The sequence below is a fragment of the Oryctolagus cuniculus genome, chromosome 21 (genome assembly GCF_051225735.1).
Source record: "Oryctolagus cuniculus isolate XC-2025 breed Fujian yellow rabbit chromosome 21, ASM5122573v1, whole genome shotgun sequence".
NCBI lineage: Eukaryota > Metazoa > Chordata > Mammalia > Lagomorpha > Leporidae > Oryctolagus > Oryctolagus cuniculus.
In genome coordinates, this window is record NC_142887.1 from 24,390,360 (window position 1) to 24,409,694 (window position 19,335).

Sequence of the window (19,335 nt, forward strand, 5' to 3'; positions counted from 1 at the left end):
AGTAAAATACTGGGGCTGATGCTGTGGCGCAGGTGAAGCCACCATCTGCAGCTCTGGCATCCCACATGGGCCCTGGTTCGAGTCCCGGCTGCTCCACTTCCGATCCAGCTCCAGGCTAATGCACCTGGGAAAGCAGTGGAAGATGGCCCAAGTGCATGGGCCCTGCACCCATGTGGGAGACCTGGATGAAGCTCCTGGCTCCTGACTTTGGCCTGGCCATTGCGACCATTTTGGGAGTGAACCAGAAGATGGAAGCTCTCTCCACACACCCCCCACCCTGTAACTCTGTTTATAAAAAATAAATTTTGAAAGTTCCTGTGCCTCAGTTGTCTCGTCTGATCAATGGAGATGCTATAACCATTATACAGTTTACTATCAAAATGCGGAAAAGAGGAAGCCGCGGGCATGCCAGGCTCCAACAGCAGGAACTCCCCAGCAGGGAGGGGGTTTCTGCCTATTCTGTTCAGCGCCGTGTGCTCGGCTTAGCCCAGCCCTGTGCCTGGGACGTAACAGCTGCTCGGCCAATACCTACGGCCTGCGCCCGGGCTGACTGAGCCGAGTGCTAGAAAATCAGGCCAGTGGAGAGGCACAGGCAGGCCAGGAGGCGGCCAAGCCAGGGTCCAGCGGTCAGACCCACGCCGGCTGGCTCCAGCACTGACCGGGATCCACTGCCCTGTGCCGCAGCAGAGCCACTGCCCGCGGGGAAGGCTCAGCACGTCCTGGCCTGGAATCTTCCAGAACTGTCCCCTCTCAAAGTAATGACTCAGCACTGAGAGGCCAGGCACCAGCCGGGAACTCAACAGCAGCTCAGACAGCCTGGAGCCTGACCTCGGGAGGCCGCGTCCTGGCAGGGGACAGAGGTATGGACAGAAGGACAGAGCACGGTGGGTGCTTTCAAAGAACCAGCCACTGTGAGCAGGGGGAAGTGAGGGGAGTGAGGAGGTGGTCAGGGAAGCCCTCCTGGAGGAGGTAGCCTCCAAGCTGTGACCTGGATGAGGAGGAGCCATGTGAAGATGTGTGGGAATTGTGTCCTGTGCAGCGGGAACAGAGAACGCGAAAGCCCTGAGGTGGCCTGCAGGAACCAAGGGGAGGCTGCCGGGGCTGGGGGAGAGGGGAGGGGGAGGGGGAGAAGGCCTGGGGCGGGGGCAGTGGCCAGGCAGGTCCTCAGGGATGAGTGAGGAGCTGGCTGCACTCTGTGGGCAGCCCCCAGGGACGGGGCCTGCAGGGGTGCAGGTGGGGGCTGGGAGGCCAGGCAGGGGGCTCCAGCCAGTGTCGCAGGGAGGCCCGGCAGTGCTGGGACCACTGGGGATGGCTCAGGGCACGAATCCTGGCCCCGAGCCCGTGCTCCTAAGAAGGTGACTTCTCCCCGGCGACTTTATGGGTAAGGGCTCATTTTAGGAAGCAGGGGCCCACTCAGCCAGGTGCCCCTCAAATGACAGCTCTGCCCTCCTCCCCCAGGCACCCCGAGCCCTGTGCAGAAGGTGTGGAGCCACACACTGAACAGACATCCCAGGCTACCCAGGCCCTGCCTGGCCTCTCTGTGGCTGTGTCTCGGAGCCCCTCCCCTCCCCTTCCAGAATCTAAGTGCAGGCCTGAGCTATCTGTGCATGAGCTTGGGCAACGGGCTCAATTTCTCCATCTGTGAAATGGGCCTTAGAATGTCAACTTCACAGGGCTGCCGTGCACACGAAAGGAACGTGCTACAGGAGAGTATTGACAAAGGCCCCCAGCACACAAGCAGCACTGGACAGAATCTGCGTGGTTTTTACCACGACCACTGCTTCTTCATTCATTCCAGCACTTAATGAGCACCTGCTGTGTGCTGGTGGCTGGGTTGTGGAGTGAAGACCTGGGGGAAGAGGCATCCTCACGGGGACAGGGGGTGACGCGTAGGGGAAGGCAGGCTTCCTGTAGGAGGCTGCCTTAGGGACAATGGGTAGGCACCAGGCAGGTGAGCAGCAGGGTGTTGCTGGGAAAGCAAGCGGCCAGGCAGGAAGGGACCCAGCCCGAAAGGGGTGGTGTGGGTGGCCTTTGCTGGATCCAAGAGGGGAGACGGTGTCCCTGTTCAGCCGTGACGGTGTCCGGGAGATGCCAGAGGGCCCGGTGTGCAGCCGGGGCACTGCCCCCATAGGCTTGGGCTGCAGCCAGAGGAAGACGCACGTCCAGGCTGGGCGGACACCGACTCAGCCCCAGGGGGGAAGCTGCGGAGGCCCCAGCACTTCCTGGCCTCAGCGCTGGGAGAGTCACTTCCCCTGTCTCAGCCACGGTTTCTCAGCTGTGGGCAGGGCTGCACTGTCGGCTCAGAGAAGCGTCTGACAAGGTAAAAGTGTGAGTCTCCCTGGGGGCCATAGACACCCAGGCCTGATTCATTCTGCTTACAAGATCAGGGGTTCAGGGCCGGCGCTATGGCGTAGCGGGTAAAGTTGCCGCCTGCAGCCCCAGCACCCCATATGTGCACTGGTTTGAGTCCTGGCTGCTCCACTTCTGATCCAGCTCTCTGCTATGGCTTGGGAAAGCAGCAGAGGATGGCCCAAGTCCTTGGGCCCCTGCACCTGCATGGGAGACCTGGAAGAAGCTCCTGGCTCCTGGCTTCGGATCTACCTAGCTCCAGCCACTGTGGCCAACTGGGGAGTGAACCAGCAGATGAAAGATCTCTCTCTCTCTCTCTCTCTCTACCTCTCTATGTAACTCTGCCTTTCAAATACAAAAATGTTTGGAAAAAGCAAAAAGGCTGAGGGCTGACTGGTGTCCCGGATTCAAGGGCTAAGTGACCCCAGGGCTCCTCCAGGCAGGGAGGCAGCCGCCCCGGGAGTGGGGCCGCTCCGCGATCCACTTCTCCGAGGGCTCCATGAAAGTCTCCCCGGCGGCAGCCCCGTGACTCCCAGTCCTGCCAGCGGAGACCTCAGCTGTCAATCTCAAGTGCTGCCCTGGACGCACCAGCATTCTGAGCTGAGCGAAGGCCTTGCGTGCGCCCTGTCTGCACGAGCCGAGCGCGCACTCCCGGCACACCATGGCCCACGCACGGCCTGGGCTCAGAGACAGGAAGCCACCTGCCCCAGGCTGCAGACCCCGAGTGGCCGGCCAGGAGGAAGCAGCCCAAGGCGGGCAGGGCAGGGCGGCTGAGGACAGGGTTGACTTTGCAGATGGAAAGGAGGTGGGAATTCATTCACAAGTCATAATGGGGAGCGGCTTCCTGGCACCCCGGGTCAGAGGGCACATGCCAGGCCCAGCCCAGGGATCTGAGCGTGACGTGCACCCCACACCTTGCTGGGCCCTAGCACCAGAGGTACCCCGACCTCCGGGCAGTGATGATGGTGGTGAGGAAAACACCTTGAACTTGGAGCCCTAGGTTCCAATCCTGCCTCTTACGCAAGGCGCTGAGCCAGTTCGGCCGAAATGCTAGCATGGGCACAAGTGGGCTGCAAGAGGACCTGGGTTCCAGCTGGGGCCTCAGTCTGCACAGTGATGGTGGACGAGTGCCCTGGCTGCTCCGGGTCTCAGCCTCCTGTATCCTAACACCAGGGGCACTGTTGGTTCCCACGGCACAAGGGGAGTGCAGGCCTGCTTTGTCCACACCAGGGGGCCCCAGCCTGTTCTGCTCATGCGTCTCTCCCCTGCAGGCTGCACAAAAAGAAAGCTGGCCAGGGGCGCTTGGCTCAGGTCCAGGCAGCCGGGACCCCACGGGGGTCTCCTGGGTGTACTTACCTCCCCTGGGGACTGGCATCTCTGGGCTCCAGCCTGCGCACCTGCTCACCACGGCCGTGTGCCAACAGAGCCCTGCAGAGGCGAGAGAGATGCTGCATCAGGGGTGGAAGCAGCAGAGAGGGGCCGGCCCCCGCCCCCAGAGAGGCAGAGAGGGTGCCCGGGGCACCTGAGAGCAACACCTGGGGGTAGAGGATGCAGCTGGGGTTCAAACTCACTTGCTCCTACAGAGAATGAACCGGCTCCCTTCACAGACAGCGAGGAGGGGACTGAGTTTGAGTGAAAGCCCAGCTGCCTTAGGGAGCCCTAGAGTCTCCGATCAGCGAGACCTGCTCTTGGCCTCAGGACCTTGGCCTTCAGGAAAACTAACCACAGCAATAAGCAACAAAAAGCGTCACTCCACTCCTGTCCCCACCTGCGAGTGCTGGGCACAGTCAATCAGGCTGTGCACTGCACAACTCCAAAGGGTACCATGTACCCAGACTATAATGAATATGGGTGCTTTCTGGGGCTGGCCAGCATCCTGCCACCACCCCCTAACACTGACCAAATGCCCAGTAGGAGAATACCTTGTGTCGTTTAAACCCCAGGAACAGGAAAACTCGGTGTTCTGGATTTTATAGCTGGGAATACACGCACACTGGAAGAGGAGGAACCGACCCGAGGAAGTGACAGAACCAGTTTCGCCATCCAGACCTGCGGCTCCACTGCCCGGCTCTTAACCGCTGTGCTACAGGAATGAGGCCACGTCCGCGATGGGCCCGGCTGGCGGCCCGGGCCCCGCTAACGTGGAACCAAGGAACTCCTTGCAGCTCGGAGCGGGGAGCGGGGTGCATGCATCTCAAGGCTGCGTCCTGTTTTCAGAGTGGTCCGACGCTCACCTACCCCTGTTACAGATGGGACAACTGAGGCCCACGAGGGGCCGTCACTCCCAGACTCGCAGGCTGAGTCTGCGCTCGGCTCCACCCACTGCTCTCAGTTTCAGGAGGTGAGGGCCGTGCACAGGGCAGCTCTGCCCTGGGACAACTTCTGATTCCAGGAGGGATCTTCAAAAAGTTCCTGGGGAAATGGGTTTAAAAGGTGACCTGCTGGAGCCGGCGCTGTGGCGCAGTGGGTTAAGCAGCTGCCTGCAGTGCCGGCAGCCCATCCAGGCACGGGTTCGAGCCCAGCTCCTCCACTTCCAATCCAGCTCCCTGCTAATGCATGTGGGAAAGCAGCAGAAGATGGCCCAAGTCCTTGGGCCCCTGCACCCACGTGGGAGACCTAGAAGAAGCTCCTGGCTCCTGGCTCTGGCCTCGCCCAGACCTGGCCGTTGCAGCCAACTGTGGAGTGAACCAGCAGATGATGGAAGACCTCTCTCTGAATCTTCTGTCTGTAACTCTGTTTCAAAAAACAAATTGAAAAAAAAAAAAAAGGAAAGAAAGAAGAGGAGTCTATTTTTTTGGTGCAAAACAATTTGAAATTCATGTGGTTTTTTCATAATATGTATTTTTTGTGAACTTCTGGAACACTCCCTCCTATGCATATATTTCAACATTTTTTGCACCAAAATAAACTTATCCTTGAATTCCATTTCCCATGACCTTTTTGAAGTCTATTCACATGGAGGAGTGCTCCTCGGAGCCTCAGTTTTCCTGATCTGTAAAATGGGCTATGGCGAGGTCTCAGGACTCTTGGCTGTCACTGCTACGTGTGCCACGAGGGACATGAGCCTGGCTGCAAGCTGCTGTCTGTCTCTGTCCTCCCTTCCTTCCTACGGGCGCCAGTTTCATCTACTCCCCAAATGCCAGCCTGGGTAGTACCTTTAGACCCTGATGGGGGGGGGGCGGTCCTCAGGTGTTACCATAGCAACCAGCACCCACATCCCCCACTCCACCCCAAAACCACAGAGCACTCAGGCGGAGCGCTGCTGGGGCGTGGGCAGCTGCTGAGTCCAAGCCTCCCCCTCGGAACAAAGAAAACCCATTAGCGCGGGGGCCCTCGATGCTATCCGGGGGACAGCATGGCTTGGGCCCAGCTGCCCTGGGGGTGGCCCTTGAGATGCCAGCGGGCCCGAGAGGCCAGCAGCTGCACAGCTCCCACGGCCCCGGGGCCTGGCCCCTCCCTCCCCCACCTGCCCCGGAGAACACAGACCCCTTCTGGGCAAGGGTCCTCCTCGGTCTCTCACTGCCGCGTGCCATGCACAGCTCCTTAGGTCCACATTAAGCACAATTAAATGAAAAGCAAAGAGCAGCTTCCCGTCCCCAGTGGCCACACTGCACATGCCCGGTAGCCAAGGGTGGCCTGCGGCTACCCTCCCGGTACCCTGCGTACAGACACAGATCCAGAGAGGGGTGGGCGAACCACAGCCGGCCCCTGGGCCACATCCAAGCCCTGACCACGGCCCCTGAGCTGGGAACGGTTTGTCTGGTCAGCCTTGCAGCCTCCCCCGGCCTTGGAGAGAGAAGCATTGGAAAAACACGTGTGCCTTGTCCTTCCTGCCAGGACTCCCAAGACCCCACAGTCCAACAACGACCATCGGAGGGACTTCGCACGAGGGGTGACACGCGCTCTGGAGCTACCGGAAGGCTGCGTGTGGACGCCATCAGTGCAGACCCCACGCCACGTGCCCCAGGGAGAAGCTGGCAGCCACAGATTTGGGGACCCTGGGATCTGTCCTCAGTAGACACCAAGGGAAGACTGGACATTTTGCAGGGGGAAGTGGGGAAGGGAGGAGGAGGAGGAGGAGGAGGAGGAGGAGGAGGAGGAGGAGGATGTACTGCGGCAGCCACACCTGCGCCACAGCATCCGAGACCTGCACACTCACTGCAGGTTGCCACCCACTGCTCTAGAGTTCTACAACTGAGCACGGACTTCCGGCACAAACGAGAGGCTGAGTGCGGGTTAACAGTCCTCTTTCTCTTACAAGGAATAGCAGCTAGAATTTATTAAGCACCACTGTTTCCTTCACATCAAACCAAGGACTTCCCAGGCCTCGCCTGGTTTCGCTCTCACACCAACCCCCAGGAGCAGCAGCAGGTGCCACGGTGTCCACTTCACGGATGAGAAAGGGCCACGCAGGAGCAGGGTGAGTGCAACTGTAGCACCCAGCAACGCGGCCACCACATCAGCCGGACCCAGGGGCAGACAGAGACCACAGCCAAGGGGCCGGCACTGTGGCACAGCGGGTTAAGTCACAGTTTGTGATGCCGGCATCCCATATGGGCACCGGTTCAAGTCTCAGCTGCTCCACTTCCAATCCATCTCCCTGCTAATGCACCCACAAGGCTCTGGCCCAACCCTGGCTGTTGGAGGCACCGGGAGAGTGAACCGGCGATGGAAGCTCGCTCGCTCTCTCTCTCTCTCTCTCTCTCCCCTCTTCCGACAGACTGGGCTGCCCTTCTCTATGACGAACTAATTTAGAGTGACTTGTAGTTGTTGAGCTATGTGCCAGGCATCGTATGTGCCCAGACTGCTTCGGTCCAAACCCACACGGCACCTGCACCAGCTCTGTGAGCTCGGGGAGTGACAGAGTCTCTCCGAGCCTCAATCTTCTCACCTGTAAAATGGGGATAATGACAATCCCCACTAGGAGGCTCCCACGTGGCGACTGGGCACTGGAACCGGGGCTGGGAGAGCCAAGCAGCACCTCGCAGGAGCCGGGGGAGGAGGTGGGTCGGCCGTGTCGGTGGATGGCCAGTGGCAAGTACTGCCACCGCCTTAGGTACCGGCCCTCGTTTTCAGCAGGACCGGGCGAGCTGGGCATTCTCAGCCCTCTTTGGTAAGTGAGAGATGACGTCATTGGTAGAAGCCAGTTGGCAAATGTGGCTCTGTCCCAAGACGCCTTTCTTGGCACAGCGTCACATGACCCAGAAAATGGGTCACCAGGAGAGGGGGCTGGGCTCCCTCTTCCCTCACTCATAAGCTACCTGAAGGCTGCTGGGAGGGGAGAGTAGAGGAGGGGAGGGGAGGGGAGGGGAGGAGGGGAGTGGAGGGGAGGGGAGGGGAGGGGAGGGGAGGGGAGAGAGGAGGCAAAGGGAGAAGAGCTCCCCTAGATCCAGAGTCATTCATCCCACAAAGGTTTCCTGAGCACCTACTATGTGCTGGGCACTGCTTAAGCTGCTGGGTTCCATCGTGGAGCTGACACCTCGGCAGGGGACAAGGACACCAGCGCGTGCCAGGACTCCGGGGATAAATGCTCACAGAGGCAGGTGCAGGCCTTCCATGGGGGTCAGAGCAGGAGGTGACAATGACACTGAAGCCACGCTGGTCCAGGCTCAAACTCATCCGCACTGTAAAATCCTCATTTCTCTGCGCTTAGCAGATCAGGAGGTTCCCAGGGAAAAAAGTGGACGGGGGAGGGGGTTGGGTGGTGGAGCACACAAAGCCGGCTAAGGAAGCAGGTCGCGGCACCACGTGGCGGCCTTGGAGGGAGGCCCAGCACTCCCGCTCCGTGGGAACCACCTCCCAAACATTCCATTGCCATGGCCGCCACTACCCGCCCGCCATGCCCTGCGTGCCCCGTGCAGAGCTAGGGAGCCCACAGCCCTCTCTCATGCAGGTCCCCTGGGAAGCAAATAGCACCCTTTGAGCCACATCAGGGAAAGCCAGCCAGACTCCCAGGGCACGAGACGGAGGGAGAGTGAGCCCAGGACTCTGAGCACAACAGCACCCGAACTGGGTCAGGGGCGGCTCCCTGCCCTGCTTCATAGATCTTTCCCTACATCAGATCAGGGTCCCCACATGCGGTCCCAGCCCTCCCCCACTCCCCGCCGAGGCTCAGTTCAGCTGGGGGTGAGGAGCGATGAGGCCAGCAGTCACGTCCTGCCCCCCCTCCCAATCCAAGGTCAGACATCCTGGGTCCATCTGGGGTAGCTCTCCAAAGCCTCAGTGTTCGTCTCTGAGAAATGGGAATGACACCTGGAGCAAAAGGCATCATGAGGAATTTTGGGACTTTCATTAAGACAGTGTGCTGGGGCTGGCGCTGTGGCGTAGTGGAAGAAGCCCCTGCCTGCAGCGCCGGCATCCCATATGGACGCTGGTTGGTGTCTCAGGTGCTCCACTTCCGATCCACCTCTCTGCTGTGGCCTGGGAAAGCAATAGAAGATGGCCTAAGTCCTTGGGCCCCTGCACCCACGTGGGAGACCCGGAAGAAGCTCCTGGCTTTGGATTGGCTCAGCTCTGTGGCCATTTTGGAAGTGAACCAGCAGCTGGAAGACCTTTTTCTGTCTCTCCCTCTTGCTGTCTGTAACTCTATCTCTCAAATAAAAAAACAAAAATATTAAAAAAAAAGACAATATGCAAAAAAAAAAAATGAACGTGCTTAATCCTCTGATTGTGGTCATCGACGCACGTGGAGGATGAGTGGGAGGAACAGAAGATAAGGGACACGTGGCCGGGCAGTATGGGGCCTGCGGTGACTTCTTTTCCTGTACCCGTGCCCCAAACTCTCTAGAGCCTGTTCTACCGTCTTTATCGGGGATGGCAAAAGCTTCCGTCTCTGGTTCCGTGGGCCAGTGGTCTTTGCTGCGAGCACTCAACATGCCTGTGGTAGGGCAGAAGTGGCCACAGACAACACAGACGTGCACAGACATGGCTGGGTGCCAGGAAGACTATTTGCAAAGACAGGCAGGGTGAGTGAGATGTGTCCTGGGGGTCACTGCCCGCCCACCTCCTGCCCTGCCGTATGGGACGATGCTAAGCGGATCCCAGGCTCCCAGGGCAACCTGAGCAAACCTGCAAAACGCAAACGTGGGGATTTTAGTTCTGAGGCTCAGCTCAAGAGAGCCAAAGGGGAGAAGACCCAGGGGGTCAGCTTCAGTGAATATGAGAAAAATGGGGCATGCCAGAAAGCAAAGCGGCGTGGGCACGGCGGTTCTATGCAGCTTTTAGGAGGCTGGGTGCAAGTATTAGCTCCATTTTACAGAACGGGAACACTGAGGCTTGGAGAAGTGAAGTGCTTCGAAGTCAGCGGCCACCCAGTTCGGAAGTGCCTGGGCCCGAGCTGGACTCCAAGTCCATCTGATGCCAGAGCTCCGGTCACAGATGGGGAAGCTGCGCCCAGTGCGGCTGCTGTTCTGGGCAGGGACTCCCTGCTGTGCCCCAGCCCCTGCCGCAGCCCCTGCTCTGGGCTTCCTGTGCAGCAACGCACGGGGGACTCCGCCCGGTGAAGGTCACAAACAGGAAACAGCCAGGTGACCTTGCAGGGCCGGGGCTTCCTGCACCTCGCACGCGCACGCACACACACACACAGGCTCCTGTCTCGAAGCTGTCCGAGGCCAGAGAACAAGCCCAAGAGTGCTACCCGCTGGCCTGGAGCACGGAGTCTGCGGATGGCTGGCCAGGCAGCCCCGGCGCCGGGTAACATGCATGCTCCTCCTATGCAGGCCGTACATCAGCTCCGGCGCCCGGTGGGTGACTGCCCAAACGCTCACGCAGAGATGAGACTGAGTGAGGAACTGAAACATGCTATAAAAAGACGTGTAGCTGCTGCAGGTGGCCCAGGTGCTGCCACCACTACCGTGACCTGGTGCCTGCGTCCACACCGGGGCGGGGGGTGGGGGGCGTCAGAGGAGGTGCCCATCCAAATTCCTAGGCCCCTGAAGGTGGCCCGGGGCCTCTGATCAACAAACCCCTGCCGGCCCCTGCTGACACCCAGGCGACGGCTCTCAGGGGCAGGGAGCTGGAAACATCTCCCTCTGCCCACAGCAAGCACGAGCCAGGGGAGGAACGTGCAGAAAAGCCCAGTGGCGTATTTGGGAGCAAGGTGTGGCCACCCGAGGGCCAGGGCCTTCCTATGCCACGGTAACCTGCACCCCTGCTTCCCTGCTACCTTGCTTTGGCTTCGGTATGATATAGCTTTTTTTTTAATGTACTGATTTGAAATGCAGAGTTATATATATAGAGAGAGAAACAGAGATCTTCCATCTGCTGGTTCTCTCCCCAGATGGCCCAAACAGCTGAGGCTGGGCCAGGTCAAAGCCAAGAGCCAGGTGCTTCACCTGGGTCTCCCACGCAGGTGCAGGGGCCCAAGCACTTCAACCCCATCTTCTACTGCTTCCCCAGGCAGAGAGCTGGATCGGAAATGGAGCAGTCAGGATTCAAACCAGTGTCCACATAGAATGCCGGTGTCACAGGCAATGGCTTCACCAGCCGCAGCACCAGCCACATAATCTCTCTCTTCCCTGCCAGTTTTCTCATAAATGAACCACCCCAGGAACGCCACAGACAGCAAGGAGCTAGGTGCCACCACGGATGACCAAAGTCAGCCAGTGAGGATTCGAAACTTGTGCGCATGCCTAGTTGCCGCGGACTGACCTCGGGACCGCTGGAAGGCTGTGGCAAACACACTGTGTTTGTGGTTTTTGGCTCAAAGTCCCCTTTCTGGGACCCAGAGACAATCGGCGACTCCCCTCTCTGCAGCGTCTGTCTTATGCTGGAGAGAAAGCACTGGACAAAACTGCTGACGTGTTTTGGTTTTTTTCCTGCACTGTGTCTGTAAATATCCATCCTGCTGGGTTCGGAGTCTGCCTTCTGGACGTGAAGCCTGAGGCCGTTCTCGGGGCGTGGGAACTGTTGGTCCCACGGAGCAGCTCGGGATGGCGCACGACTCTGGGGGTCTGTGAATGTGTCCGCGGAAAATGAAAATGCTTTTCAGGGCAGTGCAGTGCCTGGAATTTACTAACCGTGTACATCTGTTCCGTAACAACATCATGTACTCTAAAATAAGTAAATGAAAGGGGGAGTTAAAAAACCATTACAGGTGGGCCAGCGCCGCAGCTCAATAGGCTAATCCTCCACCTTGTGGCGCCGGCACACTGGGTTCTAGTCCCGGTCGGGGCACCGGATTCTGTCCCGGTTGCCCCTCTTCCAGGCCAGCTCTCTGCTGTGGCCAGGGAGTGCAGTGGAGGATGGCCCAAGTGCTTGGGCCCTGCACCCCATGGGAGACCAGGAGAAGCACCTGGCTCCTGCCATCGGATCAGCGCGGTGCACTGGCCGCGGCAGCCATTGGAGGGTGAACCAACGGCAAAGGAAGACCTCTCTGTCTCTCTCTCTCTCACTGTCTACTCTGCCTGTCAAAAAAAAAAAAAAAAAAAAAAAAAAAAAAAAAAAAAAAAAAACATTACAGGGGCCGGTGCTGTGGCGTAGCGGGTAAAGCCGCCGCCTACAATACCAGCATCCCATACGGACACCGGTTCGAGTCCCAGCTGCTCCACTTCCAATCTAGCTCCCCGCTAATACTCCCGGGAAAGCAACAGAGGATGGCTCAAGTGCTTGGGGTCCTGCACCCATGTGGGAGACTTGGGGGAAGCTCCTGGCTTCAATCTGGCCCAAGCCCAGTCGATGCAGCTATTAGGGAAGCGAACCATGGATGAAAAGAATTCTCTCTCTCTCTACTCTGCCTTTCAAATAAATAAAGAAAATATTAAAATAATTAAAAAAAACTATTACAGAAGCAGCACGCCTTCTGTCCATGCTGGCCTCCCACACTGGCACGTACGTGATCTTGAATTTTTAGCTCAGGTCAGGACCGTGGTGTGCGCTGGGGGCAGGAGTGACCTTGGCCATAGACATGGGTGCAGGGCCCCAGGGGAAAGCAGAAAGAGGTTCTTCTTCTCAGCTGAGCGGCAGTGGACGAGGGAGGCACAGGCAGGTGCACAGAGCCCAGGTGAGCCGTCAGCTGACATGGGCATGAACCTGCCTCTCTCCCAGACCCTCCGCAGCGTCAAGTCCACCTCGAGCCTCAGTTTCCCTATCTGTGAAATGGGCTCAATGGCTGCTTCTTCTCACTGATGTTCACCATATGTGTTTGTGGGGTACAGAGTGACAGCTCCATCCGTGTGTGATGCAGAGTAATCAGATCAGGGTTACTTTGCCTGTGCATCTCACCATCTATCACTTTTCTGTGCTGGGAATATAAAGTCCTCTTTAGGGCCAGCATGTAACCCAGTGGTGGGGAAGCGGTGAAGGCACCTGTGTCCCCCGTCAGAGCACCTGGGTTCAAGTCCTCCTCCTGGCTCCTGATGCCCAAAGGGGTTCACGGCCGACAACTCAGTGATTACAGAAGGTGTCAGTCCCCGTGACTGGACCGGGTGGCACCCACGTGGGACAGAGTGATACCCACTGGTGCCCGGAGGAGCACCCGGCACTGGCCATGCCTCCCAGGGACTCAGGCGGTGCAGGTGACCTCCCGGAGCTCTGGATCCCTTCTCCAGGCTATGAGCTCCTACACGCTAAATACCTTTACGGATGGGACAGCACCATATCCGGCAACCCCCAGAAGCACCCTGGAGGCTCGGGGACGGCCGTCTGGATCTCACAGACACACACACACACGCACACACACACACACACACACCACACGCACGTGGCTCATTGAGTTCCTGCAGGCAGGTGCGTCACTGGCCCTGGAGAGCTGTTCCAAGCATTCTGACTTCTAATCGGTCTTCCTCCCTTCCCCGGCCAGCACCCTGCCTGCCCACCCTCCCCCAGGACGCACGGCAGTAAGAGAGCACAGGGGAACAAGCGCAGGTCGCAGGGGCCCAGCGCTGAAGGGCCCGGGGGCCACCAGCGGCTCTGCCGAGGACCCGGGGCAGTTTAACTTCAGCAGCCTCAACCTGTTCATCTGTACAATGGAACTGCATCGCCTGCCTCGGAGGGCGGCTGCGAGGGGTGATGGGCGAGTGCTGGGGGCGGGACTTGGCAGCAGGAGCTGTTCCGTAAACGCCAGCCATTAATTTCTCATCATCTCTTAATTAGGGAATAAACAGTCCACACCGCATAGCGTGGGCGTAGACAGGCCCAGGCAAAAGCACTCATTATCCGGGGTCAGAGATCAGGGGATGAACAGGTCATCTGCTCCGTTCTGGTAAAGATGTTGGGAGGAAAAAAGAAATCTCTCAAGAAACACCCTAGGATACAAGCCAGGGCTTCCGGGCAGGCACTGGGCCTCGAGGCCGCCTGGCTCTACTCCCACATCCAGCTTCCTGCCAGTGCACACCCTAGCAGGCAGCAGGCCAGGGCTCAGGTCCTCCCGGCCCTGTCATCCACCTGGGAGCCCTGGCTAATGTCCTGGCTCTCAGCTGCAGCCTGGCCCAGCCCCAGGCCTCGCAGGCATCTGGGAAGCAAGCTCTCGCTCTGTCTCTCCCAAATAAAACAAATGCATTCATTACTGGATAAAATGTAACCTGCGGCTTCATATAAGGGTACTGCAAAAGGTTCACACAAAGTGGAATGAAAAGATAAGTTTGTTCTGTCGAACACATTTTTGAATTCTATGTATGATTCTCCCCCACCATATGCATTTTCCAAGAACTTGCTGAACTTCCTTCACCCGCCCCCCCCCCCCCCATTTTCTGAATTTGCCAACGATTCAGTAGTAGCTATACCAACCATGTGGTACAGAGAAAGAGAATGGAAAAACGAGACTGGGGTGACGTCTTGGTTTGTTACGTCACTCGCGACCTTGGGCCCCAGAACAGAGTGAGGTGCGGCCTTGTGGAAAGCTCTGGGAGGGTCCAGGCAACGTCAGAGCAAGCCCCGCCCTGAAGACCCCCAGCCCAGCTGCCGCCTATGCTCCCAGGGTCACTTCTGCTGGCACCACACTGGTGCACTCTCCAGACAAGACCAAGCAGGATGACTCCTGGTTAAAGACGGTTCTAGTCCCGGCTGCTCCACTTCCGATCCAGTTCTCTGCTGTGGCCTGGGAAAGCAGTAGAAGATGGCCCAAGTCCTTGGGACCCTGCACTCACATGGGAGACCTGGAAGAAGCTCCTGGCTCCTGGCTTCTGATCAGCCCAGCTCTGGCCATTGCAGCTATCTGGGGAGTAAACCAGTGGATAGAAGACTTCCCTCTCTGTCTCTGTCTCTCTGTAACTCTGCCTTTCAAATAAATAAATAAATCTTAAAAAAAGAGAAAGAAAAAGACGCAGCTCTGGAGTCGGCGGCAGATCCCGGCTGCACCACGAGCTCTGGGACCCTGGGCGAGACACCCCACCTCCACGGGCATCACCTTCCTCATTTGCAAAATAGGAAGCAGCAGAGCCACTTGGCTCTCACAAGGATTCAATTAGATATCACGCACGAGATATTTAGCGCCAGGCCCGGCTGCCGGCAGGTGCTCCAGCTCCTCCGATCACAGCCAGCTGTCACACGGAGAGTCTTTTGTAGGACATGCGGTGCTAACCCAGCGGGCACAGGAAGGCAAATTTAGACTGAGGTTCTAGGGAGCCACAGCAGATGTCTGAGCAGCAGAGAAGCTGCACGGGGCTGGCCGTCAGTGCCCACCTACAGAGACCAGACCTGCCAAGGTCCCCCCGTCCCAGGCTCCCTGTCCCTGGCGGTCTTCCCGGTGCTGTCAGGCAAAGCCACAGCACAACTCCCACACGGTCTGTCCCCTGCCACTTCTGGCCCTGCCTGCTTCCTGGTGGGTGTCAGCCAAGCTGGGGGTGGGGAGGAGGCTGGAACAGCTCACCCGGCCTCAGGGCACAGGTCTGATGGCCAGGAGGCCCAGGAGCCTGGCCGGAGCTGAGGTGGCAGAGGAGAAACGGCCCCTACTTGAGAACTTCTGGTCCGAGGTTCGGTCCTATTTGCTGTGTGGCTCTGGGCAAGTGCCTCTTGGTCTCTGAGCTCCAGCCTGAACACACACAGTTTTGGCTGCTTCCGCCTAGGGGGAGCTGGGAGGACGTAGCAGCACCATAATGGGCTCTGGCTACATTCCCACTGCGAGCCAGGTGCCGACATGCACTCCCTGAGTGCACGCTTGCATCAAATCCACACAGCTTGGGGCCAGCCCGGGGTTTCACTCCCATTTGAAAAATCCACTGAACTGTTCCACTCACAGCTATGATCAATCTCCACATTAAACGGAACAAGCCAGGGGCGAGTGTCTGGTATAGTGGTTAAGCTGCCCAGGGCACCTGCATTCCAATCCTGGCTCTGCTTCCGGTCCAGCGTCCTGCTCACGCACGCCCTGGGAGGCAGCAGTGACGGCTCAAGTACTTGGGTCCCTGCCACCCACGTGGGAGACCTGCATGGAGCCCATAGCTCCTGGATTTGACCTGGCCCAGCCCAAGCTGTTGCAGGCATTCGGGGAGTAAAGCAAACTCCTCTCGCTCTCTCTGTCTCACTGCCCGCCCCCCTTAAAGATTTATTTTGTTTATTTAAAAGATAAAATGACAGAGGCCAAAGCCAGGAGCCTGGAACTCTGTCCAGATCTCCCACGCAGGTGCAGGGGCCCAAGCACTTGGGGCCACCCTCTGCTGCTTTCCCAGGTACATTAGCAGGGAGCTGGATCTGAAGCGGAGCAGCCAGGACTTGAACCGGCATTCTGAAATGGGATGCTGAATTCACAGGTGGCGGCTTAACCAGCTGTGCCACAAGGTGGGGCCCACCGCCTTTCAAAGAAAAAAAAATAAAAATAAATCAGTCAATAAAAAGGACATGAGAAAAGCTTTAAGTCTCTAGAGCAAAACCTCCAACCTGTCCTCTGGTCCCTTTTCTTTTTCTTTTTCTTTTTTTTTTATTTGACAGGTAGAATTATAGACAGTGAGAGAGAGAGAAACAGAGAGAAAGGTCTTCCTTCCGTTGGTTCACCTCCTAAATGGCTGCTACGGCTGGCACTGCGCTGATCCAAAGCCAGGAGCCAGGTGCTTCCTCCTGGTCTCCCATGCAGGTGCAGGGCCCAAGCACCTGGGCCATCCTCCACTGTCCTCCTGGGCCACAGCAGAGAGCTGGACTGGAAGAGGAGCGACCGGGACAGAATCCGGCGCCCGTATGGGATACCGGCACTGCAGGCAGAGGATTAACCAAGTGAGCCACGGCGCTGGCCCCTTGTCTCTTTTCTAAGAGGTGGCCCCAGCTGGGCAGTTCGGACAGGAGCCAGGTGCACCTGCATTCTCCAGGAGGTCACAACCAAGTGTCTGTCGAACAGGAAGGACGCGGGGCCTCACCCTCCTTCCACCCGCCCACCAGCCCATCAAGCAGTCCCTCAGGGGACAACAGGCGGTATCCAGAGACAGTTGTGATGGCTGGGGGCTATCCGATGGGAGAGGCTGGGGATGCTGCTGTTATCCTACAGGGAGCGGGCCCCTTGCCCCGCAGTTAGGACGCGGGTGAAGGCACCCTGGAGCACCCGGCTTCCACTCGCAGCTCCCCCTCCCGGGAGGCAGCAGGTGATGGCTCCCATGATTGCTTCCCGCCCCCAACGTGGGAGACCCGCACCACGTTTCTGGCTCCCAGCTTCGGCTCCAATCCCGCCCTAGCCGCTGGAGGCATCTGGGGAGCGACCCAGTGGCCGGGGGCTCCGTCTGTCCATCTGCCTTTCTCTGCCACCCACCACCACCGATCACGGAGCCCCAGATGTCAGCAAACCCCAGCTAAGAGGCCCTGGATTATTCCCCCACTTTTGAACCTCACCTGCTCCCCTCACCTTGAAGTCCTCCCTGTCACCCTACGTGTCCCTCCTGCCAGGTGCCTGGGCACCTACCATGTGCCAGGCCCTGTTCTAGGACGGTGGCCACTTCAGTAAACGCAGGCGAAGCCCCAGCACCCAGACAAGCCCCTCACCAGGCTGGACCCCCGTGGCTCTCTCCCTCTTTTAATCGCTCCCCAGCAGCCCCGGCAGCTACGGGGCACCTCCCCCCAGCTGAGGCCTCCCCGACAGACGCCTAAGCTGCCAGCCACACGCCCTTCCTATCTCGGCAGCACCCCCCGCCCCAGACCCATCCCCCAGCACTGGGCCAGCGCCCCTTCGGCACCCACTCTGCACTGGTGCACCTCGCCGTCTGTGCTACACTGGCGATTCCTCCCATTTTCCAGATGCAGTGAGTGAGGCTGAACGAGGCATCCAGGCAACCAGCACCGGGGACCGACTCCCTTCTAAGGCCTCTCCCGGCTCTGACTCGTAGGATCTGGCCCCGGCCTGGGCCACCTTCCTGGCCAACCGCTCTGGCTGTCAGAATCAGCTTAGAGCAGGAAGGTGGATGGGTAAGCGCTCACCCAGCATGGAGGGAGGGAGGGAGACAGCTCGTGGGCACTGGCACGGCTACTCCTGTGCCTGTTCACGTCCAGCCATGCAGGACGGATGCCTGGGCTGGGCACCGGGCAAACCCACTCTGCCTGTGTGCAACAGGCACCCCCAGAGAGCTGCGCGGTGGAGGCCAAGGGCACCGGAGCCCAGCGGCAGTGGGACCCCAGCAGCAGGTGGCATGGCTTAGCCTCGGTTCCCTCTGCTGATGAATGGGCTCACAGCACACGCCGCGGAGGGCTGCAGGGAGGGCTCCCAGGCAGATCAATCAATGAGCCTTGGGCACTGCTCAGCACCCAGCCCATTTGACAGATGCAGAAACTGAGGCTTGGAGAAGTACAAGACCCTTGACCGAACACGGAGATACAGCCCAGGGATTTGCGGCCTTGCACCTGCAAACTCAGCATTCCTCATCCGAATTCTGCCTCTGCAAAGCTGTGTGGCCCTGGGCAAGGTGCTTCACCTGGGCCTCGGCTTTCTCGGCAATGAAATGGGACCATAACACAGAGACTGGAGAAGCCACCCACAAACCCAGAGTGCCATCTGCACGGTACCAGCTGGGTATCCTCTGTGCCACCCCCAGGCCCTACTCCAGGAAGACCTGTCACCCGTGGGCATTTCTCAGGTTTCCTGAGCACCAGGCATGACAGGAGTAAGGCCGGGCAAAGCCGGCAGCCCCCAGAGACAGAAAGCTATTTGCTTAGGGTCACACAGCAGGTAAGGGGGGTGGAAAAGAGGGCTGGGCAGCAAGAGATGGGGCATCAAACCTGGGCAGGTGCAGAACACTTGACTGAACACGGAGATACAGCTCAGGGAGGTGCGGGCTTGCACCTGCAAACTCAGGAAGTGGAGCAGCCGGGGAAGGGGAGGGCCAGGCCGGGGCTGGCAGGTGAGAGGGAGCAGCGGTAGCTGAAGTCTCTCCTGCTGGCGTCTGGCCGTTGAGGGCTTTGAAGGAGCGGTCGGCCCTGGGCCAGTCCCGCCTCCCCGGAAGGCTCCTCCTTCCCCTGGGTCCAGCCTGGGCGTTCACCCGTGGATCGGCGACAGTGGGGACACCTGGGGCATCCAGGCTCCTCTCCGCACTGCAGTGCAGCCCTTCTATTCCAATCTCCCTACGGGTACACTTGTACACCCAGCTCAGACGTCCAACCGCGGGGCTCCTGCCTCAAGCGTCCCGTGACGGGGCCTGCACTGTGGTGCAGCGGGTTAAGCCGCTGCCTACAATGTCAACATCCTATACTGGCGCCAGTTCAAGTCCCAGCTGCTCCACTTCCGGTCCAGCTCCCTGCTTATGTGCCTGGGAAAGCAGCGGAGGATGGCCCAAGAGCTTGGATCCCTGCACCCACGTAGGAGACCCAGATGGAGTTCCAGGCTCCTGGTTTTGGCCTGTCCTGGTCCCAACTATTGCAGCCATTTGAGGGGTGAAGCCAGGACTGAAATCCAGGAGCTTGGATGTGGGGTGTGGGCACTCTGACTGGCATCTCCTCTCTGAGGCCAAACACCTGCCCCCACGGCTGTGCTTGCAGCGCCCAGCCCGGAGCCTGGTATACACTAGGTGCTCAATAGATGCCTGCAGAACTTCCCTGAGAAACAGGAAGGACTTTGATGAGAAAACCCCACTGGGCCAGTTT

At 58.9% G+C, this 19,335-nt stretch overlaps 1 protein-coding gene across 2 annotated transcripts in view; it reads right to left on the bottom strand.

Moving 5' to 3' along the window:
- TPST2 (tyrosylprotein sulfotransferase 2) overlaps positions 1-19,335 on the bottom strand; it is a 48,311-nt gene that overhangs the window by 14,097 nt on the left and 14,879 nt on the right. The window contains exons 1-2 of one of the 2 annotated variants that reach the window (XM_089323176.1): positions 18,475-18,624; positions 3,706-3,777 (exon numbers count right to left, since the gene is read on the bottom strand). The gene's annotated coding sequence lies outside the window, so the exon portion shown is untranslated. Of the gene's footprint in view, positions 1-3,705; positions 3,778-18,474; positions 18,625-19,335 lie in introns of those variants that run through there. The other variant, XM_051826473.3, reaches the window with a different exon arrangement.